Here is an 11,971-nt window from a genome sequence, read left to right on the forward strand (position 1 = left end):
CAAATCAGGCCTTTTCTGAGTTCCTGATATCTGACAGGTTTTTTTGAGAAACACAGCCTTCTATTTAACTTGCTGCTCTTCCCTTGTACCAGAAAGAATCCAATGTGAACCGTGTAAAAGAAGACACAGACATTAAACAGTACTCAAAATCACCTCTTCTTTCCTTTCTGCGCCAAGGATATCTCACTGACTCCCTTTCCTTCGGAGGACCGATTTCCAGTGAGGAGAATGCTCATTACAATTAAAACAAGATTCCTAGTAGGGCTGCCTCTCCAGTTCTCAGGACATGTCTAGATGTAGCCTGAACCAGTAAAGATAATCCCGTTTAGGCTTAACCTGGGACTGCCACACCAGGTATTAAATGATTACCTAGTGGGTTTTATTTGGGACTTGAATTTTAGATAACCAGCTACCAAATGCTTATCCGGGACACATAAAGTGTGCCTCTTCTGGATGTGACCGCTGTACAGAATTTAGGGAAAATAAAAACATACAAATAGAAAACAGACATATGTGACTGTCCAATTGGTATAAAATATAAAAGGTAGTTGTCTGCGGATCAGGGAAGTAAAATATCCTGATCTTGGTGCTCACAAACCCTGTATTTATTATGATCTACATTCTCCCTATAATAAGCAGCTTTCCTTTGGTGCCCACCCAGAGCTCTCCCACTTAGTTGGTTCCAAACCTTGATTCATGGAATTAAGACTATACCACTAAGGTAAGGGGCACCATTGGCTCAGTCAGTAGAGCATGTGACTCTTGATCTCAAAGTTGTGAGTTTGAGCCCTACGTTGGGTGTAAAGATTACTTAAACATAAAATCTTAAAAAAAAAAAAAGAAAGAAAGAAAGAAAGAAAGAAAGAAAGAAAGAAAGAAATGCACCTACTAATTTAGTTAGATCTTTCCAAATATTTCCCCATGTTCTCCCTGTCTCTTACCTCTGCACCTATCTCTCTAAAGATATTCATTTTCCTGGAATATACCACATTCTGGTTATCCTCATTCATATAGCAAATTCACCATTGACTTTCCACTTTTGTCATTTTATTCCCTTGGAATTTGTAGAAGCCGGGCCTTTTCTCCCTCTGATTATTTAAGAGTTCTCTCAACATTGTTGGCAAATGGGATCATTAAGCACCGTTTTTTGTTCAGTTATATTCCCCCAGATTACCACATAGCTAGGAACTTCCTCGTGTCTCTTAAACTTTTGCTCAACCGAAGCAAAAGCCCAAAGTGGGGCTTAACATCACTGCCTAATTTAAAATCACAATTCTCCAATCTTCTCTTCCCCACTTCTCCATTTCCTTCTCTCTGTTCTCAAGACTTCATTTTTTTTTTTTTTAGGATTTATGTATTTATTCATGAGAGACACAGAAGGAGAGGCAGAGACACAGGCAGGGGGAGAAGCAGACTCCCTGCGGGGAGCCCGATGGGGGGACTCGACCCAGGACCCCGGGATCATGCCCTGGGCCAAAGGCAGAAGCTCAATCACTGAGCCACCCAGGTGCCCTCTCCTTCATTCTTAGCACTTGTTACCTCCTAAGACAATATATCGTTTATTATGTGTCCTCTCTTAAACATCTTGAAGCCAGGGATTTTTGTGCCTTTGAGTCAATGTTACAGAAGAGTACTCTGTGTGGTAACTCAGAAAATATATGTTGACTTTATTGTATTGTCACTGGTGACATTTTTTTTCTCCACATATTTGCAACCTCAGTTTAATTGTAGGCTGAAGAGAAAATGGGAAAAAAAAGTTGTGTTTATTACAATGCAAGCAAAGACTTAAGTGTTCTTTCATCTAGCAAGGGCTAAAAGACAAGAATTGGGTTTTTTGTGCTATAACTTTACCTCTGAAAGAAAATCCTCATGAAAAGAGGGCACTGCAGGATAAAGAAACAAAGTAAGGAAGACTTTCAAAGGAGTCCTGGCCCTCTAGCCAGACTCCTCACTTGGAAGGCGGTCCTGTATTCCCTCCCCAGCCCCCTGGGCACTCTTCCCATCTGGTTCCCTTTGCTGCACAATTCGCAGACCTCCCCAGCTCAGATTTCCTTGGAAAGAACTGATGGACAAAAGCACAATCACCTGATCACTGGACACAAAACCTGCCGCTTCCCTCCATCTGTACACTTAGGCTCTGCCCTCCTTTCTGTTACAATAAAAAATGTTTATAGGCTCATAAAGGGCATCCACCATTTGTGGTCTGCATCCTATCTCCTGCTCAAAAACGTGTGACTCTGAGAATAGCTCTTTCTTCTCCACCTCATAATAACTTTCTTACCTCTCCAATTCATCTTTCCCATCAACATACAGACATACTGTAATATTGCCCATCTTAAAAAACAAAACCCTCTGTCTCCAGAAATAGTCTCATTTCTCTGCTCTCTGACAAGGTAAAACTTCATTAATCTCACCTTTCAATTTTCTCCTCCACCTATTCCAAGTAGGCTTTTATTTTTACCGCGAAAACATCTCCATCTTGCTAAATCCCAAAGTCCTCCTCAGAGCCCTGCCCCAGTCCTTCTTTCACACTTGTTCTAGGCTCAGAGACAACTTACTCTCCTAGTCTTCTTTCCATTTCACCGGCCCCTCCTTCTCCTCTGCCTGGCCCCTAAAGGTAGGCTTGTTGGAATGGATATACCATGTAAGGCTGGAAAACTCACCAGCTTCCATTCTGCGAGAGGGCATGGAGAACACTCAATCTACCAAAATGGTCCAGCCTCGCTGAGACCAATGGTGGGCTGTCCTCTGTAGCCCAGGCTGAGGGTTAGAGATGCTATTACAGACTGGGGCTGGTTGCAATGAGGACCAGAGGATAAGAATGAAAGGAAGCCAGCTGGCACCGCTTAACCATCAGAAACAAGGTGGGCTCAGTTATCATCATGGCTTGCAAAGTCTGAACAAGAGCGAGGAATGGAGAACGGGAAGGAGGAGTAACCTGGAGAGAACCATGGCAATGGTTAATAAGATTAATAATATTACCCACCTTAGTGTTAATTTATACCATTAAAGACATTAAGAAAGATCAGAAGGAGGTAAGACAGTCACCCAGTAAAGTCACAATCCCCTCCTCAGCTGGGCCTGAGCTGGTTCTCAATTCCAGAGCCCAATAACTGAAGACAAGCCAGAGTGCTGAAAGCCCTAAACACCTCAACAATTCAGTAGTGCATCCCCCATCCTTTTTCAATGGGACCTATGGACATTTAATCACAGTAATCATGCACTGAGAAAAAGGGAACACCGGCCTGTGGAGGATTATTGGACACTAGATTTGAACTGATTTTATGTCGAAGACCTAACTTGCCAACAGGGCCTCTTTTTAGAGTAGGAGTATAGGGGAGCCAGGCAATAAATGGAGTCTCAGCCTGGGTCCAGCCAACAGTGGGTCTTTCAGATTATCAGACCCACCCATGTCTGGTCCCTAAAAGTAAAGATAGAATGCACATACTTAGTGGTTGAAAGAACAGTTACATTGGTTCCTAGGGGACATGTCAAGAGTAATACATTGGGCATCTGGGTGGCTCAGTTAGCAAAGCATCCAATTCTTGGTTTCAGCTCAAGTCATGATCTCAGGGTTATTGAGATCGAGCCCCACGTCGGGCTCTGATCTCAGCACAGAGTATCTGCATGGGGTTCTCTCCCTCTCCTTCCATGTGTTATAGTTTAGAGAAGAGTGTGCTAAATACCTTTAGAAAGTCTCAAATAAAATAGAGGAGGGGCATCTGGCTGGCTCAGTTGGTGGAACGTGTGACTCTTGATCTTGCGGTTGTGAGTTTGAGCCCCACCTTGGGTGTAGAGATCACTTAAAAATAAGATCTTTAAACAAATAAATTGTGTTGTTTTCAGGTAAGGAGGAGGGTGAGATTTAAATTAGGCCTTGAAGGGTACAAAAGTGTCAAATATGAAGAACTTGTTGGTGGAAGTGAAGGAACGAAGTTTAGTTTAGTTAGGGCAGGGGAAGGGCATTCCTGGAAAAGTCACATGATAGGCAAAGGCATGCAAATAGTGTGGGGCTGAGCATGTAGATCAACAGATCAAGAGCATGTTTGTGGCTACAAACATCTATGGCTACAAACTGTGTCCTTAAGATATATTCAATAAATTAAAAAAAAAAGATATATTCAATAAATTGTAACACACACACACACACACGTATACAATGCATGGAATATTATACAGCCTTTAAAAATGAGAGTGGCAAAAAAAAAAATGAGAGTGGCATATTGAGACTGGCAATATGGAAGAGTATTCATCAGAAACACTAGGAATTGGGGGATCCCTGGGTGGCTCAGCAGTTTGGTGCCTGCCTTCGGCCCAGGGTGTGACCCTGGAGTCCCAGGATTGAGTCCCACATCGGGTTCCCTGCATTGGGGCCTGCTTCTCCCTCAGCCTGTGTCTCTGCCTCTTTCTCTGTGTCTCTCATAAATAAATAAATAAAATCTTTAAGAAAAAAAAAAAACACTAGGAATTGAGATGCCTGGTTGGTTAAGGTGATATGTGAAAGTGCTTTGTCAACTATAAACCATTTCCCAGAAGGGATAACGGGGTGTGAAAAGAGAGCAACAAAGATAGCTTTAAGAAGAGAAGAGGGGATCTCTGGGTGGCGCAGCGGTTTAGCGCCTGCCTTTGGCCCAGGGCGCGATCCTGGAGACCTGGGATCGAATCCCACGTTGGGCTCCCGGTGCATGGAACCTGCTTCTCCCTCTGCCTCTCTCTCTCTCTCTCTCTCTCTCTCTCTCTCTGTGTGTGTGTGTGTGATATGACTATCATAAGTAAATAAAAATTAAAAAAGAAGAGGATTGCAGGAAGAATTTTTTCTGGCGAGAGCAAGAATTCAGTGCAGAGTAAGAGGGGGGAGAGAATAAAAACAATTGATGGGGCAAGTCCTCAAGAAGATGCGATGGGTCAGAATCAGGGGAATGAGGAACCAGACGGGAAGGAGAAGAAAGTGGAGATAAAAACAGAAATTGTGAGCCGGAGAGGAAATTGTACGTCCTTGTCATATCCTGTGGTGAGAGCCAAAGCTTTGCCATGTGAAGGCAGAGGCTGTGCCTATTTCAAACCTTCACCTCCAGCCTCCTGCTGCAAGAAGAGAGGGAAGCTTTCAGCCACGAGCTTCCACCGACCATGGCACAGCCCTAGCTGCCCTGAGCATGCTTGTCCTGATTTCCTTTCTTCCAGATTCAACAGAGGAGGTGTCTCTGTTTCTACGCTGTGCTGGGGAATCGAGTCTTTCTTCCCCTGACACCTTGACTCATCAATTATCCCTGCTCTCCCCTCTATCTTCAGTCCCTTGTCTGGCTACTGGATCCTTCTCAGCTTGTATGCCACCACTTGTTAAATATCTCCTGGATGTTTCAAGGCAATCTCACACTCATCCTCTCTTTCCCTGCAAACCAGCTGCCCCATTGTGTTCTCTATTTCAGTTACGACAACACACCCAGAATCCTGCTAGGCTTCCCAGGCTCCTCTGTCTTCACCCCAACAGTGAACCAATTACCGAATCCTTTTCACTTTACCTCTGACATCAACCTGGCACGCCTATCTTCCTCTTCATTTTCACCACCGCTATTTTAGTTTCTGGGATCAGTTTTCCTCGCCTGGTGCATTGCAGCCGTATCTTAACAGGTGCTCCTGATTCCGGCATCACCTACCATCAAACCTACCCTTTACATCACTTTTCGGGTGATCTTTCAAAATATATATCTGACCACATCGCTCCTATACTTTAAATCTTTCAGGGCTTCTCATAAGGATACAGTTCAAAATTTTTGGGAAGGCATGCAATGCAATTCCTCATCATTTTTGTCTCCTGCCATAGGAAGAACGTAAGTTTTTGGTTCAGGGGATGTAACGCAGCGCCTATCAGGCCTCTGTGCTTTGAGTGTGCTGTGGCTCCTCCCTTCTGTCTGGGGGATACTCAGTCGGTGGTAGATCTGGCCCAGATATCATCCTCTCTGGAATATCTTCCCTGAGTTTCCCGTGCATAGTCCTGGGCCATTTCATCTTCATGTCTAGAGCACCCTAGACAGGTACACTGACACCCCCCTCCAGAACAGAGTTTATCTATCTCCCTCAGTAGGTTATATAGTCCTTGATGAACTTTGCCTGATTTTATATTGTGTCCTTGGCACCTAACACAGAGGTTGTCATATAGTTTATTGAAAGTCACCAAATGTTTATCGAAACAAGTATATGCTTAGACTCTGTGTTCTTGAGTCATGTACCAAGGAAGGCACACTACCTTCATTTTGAGACAACCTGCAGGTAAAAGATCATAAATGTCTAATAATACACATGGCAAATGTAGTGCTTATGCACATGCTCCTGTTTGCAGACCACCTATTTTAATCTTTTCTTTCCAATCACTTCATGACAATTGTATGCAGCTTCCAGAACTGCATTAGCCATTTCTATGCTAATATTCATCTTTCTCCTACCATATGTTAATTTTCCCTCAAAAATCCCCCTAAAACTATTAGTAATAATATCTTTTTAAAACTTGAATCACTTCCAAAACTTTCAGTGCTTAATTTTCTGAAACACAACACTGTTATAGCTGCAACACACTGTGCATTTCTCATCGTTTGCCTTAAGCGATATTGCAACTTGTGGAATTTGAGAAATTAAATTTCCTGTTTCAAAATTCATGTAAGATTTGTCTTACAGAATTCCTCCGCAAAAATAACAACACTGGTACTTCCTAAAAGGCCAGATATAACTTCTTCATGTATTTTCATATTGTATTTATCTGAGTAATATAAATGCAAAACTAATTTCAGTGAACTGAAATAATTTCTTCCCTTCCAATAGTTGATTCAACAGCTACATCTCCATCCTGGCTCTGGGATTTATCAAAAGGATAATATGCATGTATGTACATTTGTTTTTCTTTTCTTTTCGTTTCTTTTCTTTTCTTTAAGATTTCATTTATTTATGAGAGAGAGAGAGAGAGAGCATGAATGGGGCAAGGAGGGGCCAAGGGAAAGGGAGAAAGAGAATCTCAAGCAGACTCCCTACTGAGCAAGGAGCCTGATGTGGGACTTGATCCTAAGATCTTGAGATCAGGCCCTGAGTCAAAGGCAGATGCTTAACCAACTGAGACACCCAGAAGCCCCTACATTTGTTTTTCTGATACATCTCACAAAAGAAGCTGTCTCTGGTTCCTTTGTTTAAATTCAGAACTAGGGGAACCTGGGTGGCTCAGGGGTTGAGGGTCCTGCCTTTGGCTCAGGTCATGATCCTGAGGTCCTGGGATTGAGTCCTGCATTAGGCTCCCTCTGGGGAGCCTGCTCCTTCCTCTGCCTCTCTCATGAGTAAATAAATTAAATCTTAAAAAATATAAATTCAGAACTAGTTCCTCAAAACTGTGTTAAAGTAGAAATTATAAGGATTCCATCTCAGAAGACCAGTCCTCTCCTGTCATCTGGGGTTTAACTCCAAAGGACTTCAGAATTAGTGTCTTAATATTTGGTTGGTAATAGGAAGAGCCTGCCTATTAAGAGAGGAAAAGGATGTCACACAGGACTTCAGAATTAGTGTCTCAATATTTGGTTGGTAATAGGAAGAGCCTGCCTATTAAGAGAGGAAAAGGATGTCACACAGGGGGAAACAAAAAGTTGAAATGACACACGTTACTATTTTTATGTGTCATTAAAGGCTTGATAATATGGAAGTGGTATTCTGTGTGAATGAACATTTGGACAAGAAGCCACTGCATTCCTCTGTTTATGCTAAAGTAGAATAGATTTTATTGTTCATGGGAATAAATTAGAAGAAAAATAATCACATTTTTTGGAATGTAAAATTTCATCATTTATACAGATTTTAATGTATCATTTGTATGATCAGCCTGGGTATTATACTTAATAATGACTCTGCTCCTGGATTGGTTGACAAAAAATGATTAGTGTTTAATATTCAGTCCTGTTTAATCTAAATAATTTCTATTTCTTCTAAAATATCTGGCATCTAAAAATGAAAAGAAAAAAACGTATCTAATTTTTAGGAAACACATTCAGTGACAGAGCAGCTGATTCTTGATTACATATGGAATTCTTGATTACATATACAATTATATTCCATAAACAGCTAATTCTTAAATACACATGGAAAAGGGGTACTGCATATAGATAGATGAACTTCACAGGCAATACCAATACTGTATTTTAATAAATATTTTTGTTTGTTTCAGTCTTTTTCCCATTAAGGAACATGACAAGGAACAAGGATGGTTGAGTTTCATCTTTCTTGGTCTGGTTGCCGGTGGACAGAATGAAGAAAAAGGAATAGAAGCAAGAATCTAAGGGGCACTTGGGGGCTCAGTTAGTCGTGTGTGTGCCTTTGGCTTGGGTTACGATCCCAAGGTCCTGAGATGGAGCCCTGTATCAGGCTCCCTGATTAGTGGGGAATCTGCTTCTGCCTCTGCTCCTCCCCTCTGCTCATACTCTCCCTCTGGCTGGCTCTCTCTCTGTGTCAAATAAATAAAATCTTAAAAAAAAAAAAGAAGAATCTAAATAATTCATGAAGTTATTTACCAGCACAGTATAACTAAAAATCGGTAATATTAAGGTGTTCTCATAACTCAACTATTAGAGCAGCGGGGGCTCATATAGAGACATGGCCTTTGATTGTACCCCCTTTCCACAAAGCTATATATAAGCCATGGGTTTTCACGAATACATACCTTTGGCCCAGGGTGGGAATTAAGATTTATTATGATTTTTAAAGATTTTATTTATTTATTCATGAGAGACACAGAGAGATATAGGCAGAGGGAGAAGCAGGCCCCATGCAGGGAGTCCAATGAGGGACTGGATCTGGGGACTCCAGGATCATGCCCTGAACTAAAGGCAGACGCTTAACCGCTGAGCCACCCAGGCATCCCAGGATTTAGTATCAGTGGGAACTAGGAATTAGTAATTCCTTCTATTAGAAATTACTCCAGCATGGGTAGCATTGGTCCTGGGTCCTGAGTCTGTCTGACACTTCTTCTTATTTTGTACCTATTATGGGATAGGTACTTGGAGATAACAAAATGAATATGAGGACATCCCTGCACTAAAAGGGTTCTAGTCAAGTCAAGGGACACATAAGCAGAGAAGAGTGATAACAAAATGTTGCAGGTGCTATTTTGTCAAAGGGTACAGTGTGGGCACCTGGTAGGAAGCTGGTCAGTTCCGTCTGGGAGACAGGGCAGGAGAGGCTTCATGGAAGAGCTGGAGCATGAGCTGGCAGGGAGTTTGTGAGGTGGGAACTGAAGTTAGAGGACAAAAGGAGTTGAGAGAGAGCATTCATGGCAGGACATGGGCAATAACAGGAAGGCATAAAAATAGCAGAGCATGTCTGGAAAGTGGCAATTGCTTAGATATGGTTGGGTGTATTATGGTGAGGAGGAAGCAGTGAATGAGAAGACTGGATAGGAAGGTGAAGTCCAGGTCACAGAGGACCTTATATGCTGTGCTAGGGAGCTCAATCTGATCCAGAATGCAAGGGGGAACCATTGAAGGGTTGTATGTAGGGAAAGGGCATCATCCTATTTGCTTCTGAAAGATCACTGTCTACTCAGTGGAGGATGAAAGGAAGAGGCACCAAGCTGGAGGCAGAAACACCAAGTAGATGACCGTCATAGGCCAGATAAGAAGTGATGAGGGCCTGATATGAAGCAGTAGCTATAGGGATGAAGTGAAGAGGACCAGTGCAAGGACAACCTCAGAGGAAGGGCTTCCCTGTTATAGGACACAAATGATCAGAGGCTGAAAAGCCCTCGTCTGAGGACAGAAAGGAAAGCTAAGCTGAACATTCCTGAAATTTAATCTTGTGCTACTGTTGAGTTACAGGGAGATATAATATTCTTTATAATAATCATCAATATGACCTACCGTGGTCATGGACTTTGGATGATTTTCTAATCTTCCGGGTCTGTAGGAGACAGAAAGAGAATAATGTGGAAAAAACAAAAACAACAACAAAAAAACAAAAAACAAAAACACGGTGGTGGCAGTGGCGGTGAGGAGGGCTAAAACAGTGAGTGAATCTAGTGAGCAAGTACACCATTATTTAAAATACTCTTGCCCTCACTTGCAAGGAGAAATTGCCACTTAGGATAGAACTCGGAGACCCTAAAAGATTAAGAGAAAGCTTTTCAGTGTGTAATATATGGATCAGTCTCATTGGAATTAAGTAAGTATATCGAACCACAGTCTTGTTATGCTTAACATTCTCAGGGATTTCTTTAGGATAAGTTTCTGGCTCCTTGAAAGCGATAAAGAACTAAAGGCAAAAAAGAAAAAAAAAAGACATCTGAAACCATTAATATTATGTACTTGCTTTTATCTCTTATTTCCCACTGTTTCCTCTACCGAAGACAATTGGTACCAGGAGCATCATAATTCTGAGACGGTGCAGAGGTAGTCTAAAGCGCATTGCCATTGTTGAATTTATTGAGGAGCATGGGAAGCTTCAAGGATGGTGGCTGAAGGCTCCTGTAAGTCTCCGATTTTCTAAGAAACAGCCTTGATCAGCTGGAAAGGGTCTTGACAGCTCTTCTGCTCCAGCTCACCCCCTGGCTTCAAGGGCACTCTAAATCAATACAAATGGGCCTCAAAATCCCTGGTATAATAAGCTAAGTATAAATAAACAACTATCTGAATTAGTGAAATGTGTGAAATTTATATGCTAATTTTATTTTAAAATAATTCTGGGGAAAAAAATTCCACAGTTTCTATCAGAACTTGAAGAAGATTGATACTCAGGGGTTTTTTTTTTTTTTTAAGATTTTATTTATTTACTTGAGAGAGAGAGAGAGAGAGAGAGAGCATGCACAAACACAGAGGAGAGGGTCAGAGGGAGATGTGGGGCTCAATCCTGGGACCCTGGGATCACGACCTGAGCCACCCAGGCGCCCCCATACTCAGTTTAAATTAGCAGTTACTGAACATCTGTAATATGCCAGGCATCAGATTCTTTCATATTAGGGAAAAAAAAAATGTAGTTAACCAATCGCTTTGCAAATACTAGTGTAAATCTGCTAAGGGGTTTTACACTAGTATTTGCAAAGCGATTGGTTAACTACAATTTTTGTATTGCAACTGGTACGCTGAACATTCACGACTCATGACGTAGTCAAAGTGCAACTTTAACGTCTGCCTCCCATTTCTATTTTAGACTTTCTTCATTCAGGGGAGCGTTTTCTTTGCCCTTGGCTGAATATGCAGCAGGCCCACTGAAGTTTTTTTGCTTACTCTAAGATAAGGTCACAGTCCTCACTGTGAGGCATGCACACAATCTCAATTCAGTAAGCAGGATGTCTAGTCTTAAAATTAATAAATCCTTTAATCATCATTCAAAAGTAGGATTCCTTGTCCCCCTTCTCCCCTGAGCTAGGCTTTGTAGTTGGTGGATGCCACCTGCTACTGGAGGTCAATTTCTGCTCTCTTTGTTCTCTACCTTCTCCATTTGCAAGAGGAGGGTGAAGTAAGGTGATAGGACATTTTTACTTGGCTTGGTGGCTTCAGAGTCTCTGGGTTTAGAAAGCAGCTAAGCTGATTCTTTCTTTGTGGAGCTTGCCACGGCTAGGGACCTCCCCCTACAGCTCTCCCTGACTGAGGCAGATGCACCTCTCTTCTAGTGGCCACTCAATACCTTCATAAGCCCCCAAGAATCTGGCATTCCCTTCTAGCCTCTTGCTGCTGGTGTCCCTCCAGGCAGTTTCAGGCAGAGCCCAAAATAACTCAGCTCCCTCCTGCCTGGGTCTTCACAAACTATCACACACATGTTTTGTCCTGGTGACAAGCTCAGAAAGAGCAGGCCACCCCAACAGCCTCGCTCTGGGGCTGCCACGCTTGCTTTAGTTTTCTCAGGCATGGTGCGTCACTGATCCCCTGTTTTCCAACTTTTAGGAAATGCATATCAAAGCTCTCCAGGTGATCTTCTGGAAACCCCCTTGCCAGGATTTAGATGAAAGAGGTAG

At 42.3% G+C, this 11,971-nt stretch overlaps 1 long non-coding RNA gene across 2 annotated transcripts in view; it reads left to right on the forward strand.

Moving 5' to 3' along the window:
* LOC112658737 (uncharacterized) overlaps window positions 1-11,770 on the forward strand; it is a 13,377-nt gene extending 1,607 nt beyond the window's left edge. Inside the window, exons 2-4 of one of the 2 annotated variants that reach the window (XR_003135928.3) lie at window positions 5,742-5,828; window positions 6,814-6,873; window positions 8,195-11,770. This is a non-coding gene — a long non-coding RNA (uncharacterized LOC112658737). The remainder of the gene's footprint in view (window positions 1-5,741; window positions 5,829-6,813; window positions 6,874-8,194) is intronic. The other variant, XR_003135927.3, reaches the window with a different exon arrangement.
* The last annotated feature ends 201 nt before the right edge of the window (window positions 11,771-11,971 follow it).

The sequence above is a fragment of the Canis lupus genome, chromosome 35 (assembly GCF_003254725.2).
Source record: "Canis lupus dingo isolate Sandy chromosome 35, ASM325472v2, whole genome shotgun sequence".
Lineage (NCBI taxonomy): Eukaryota > Metazoa > Chordata > Mammalia > Carnivora > Canidae > Canis > Canis lupus.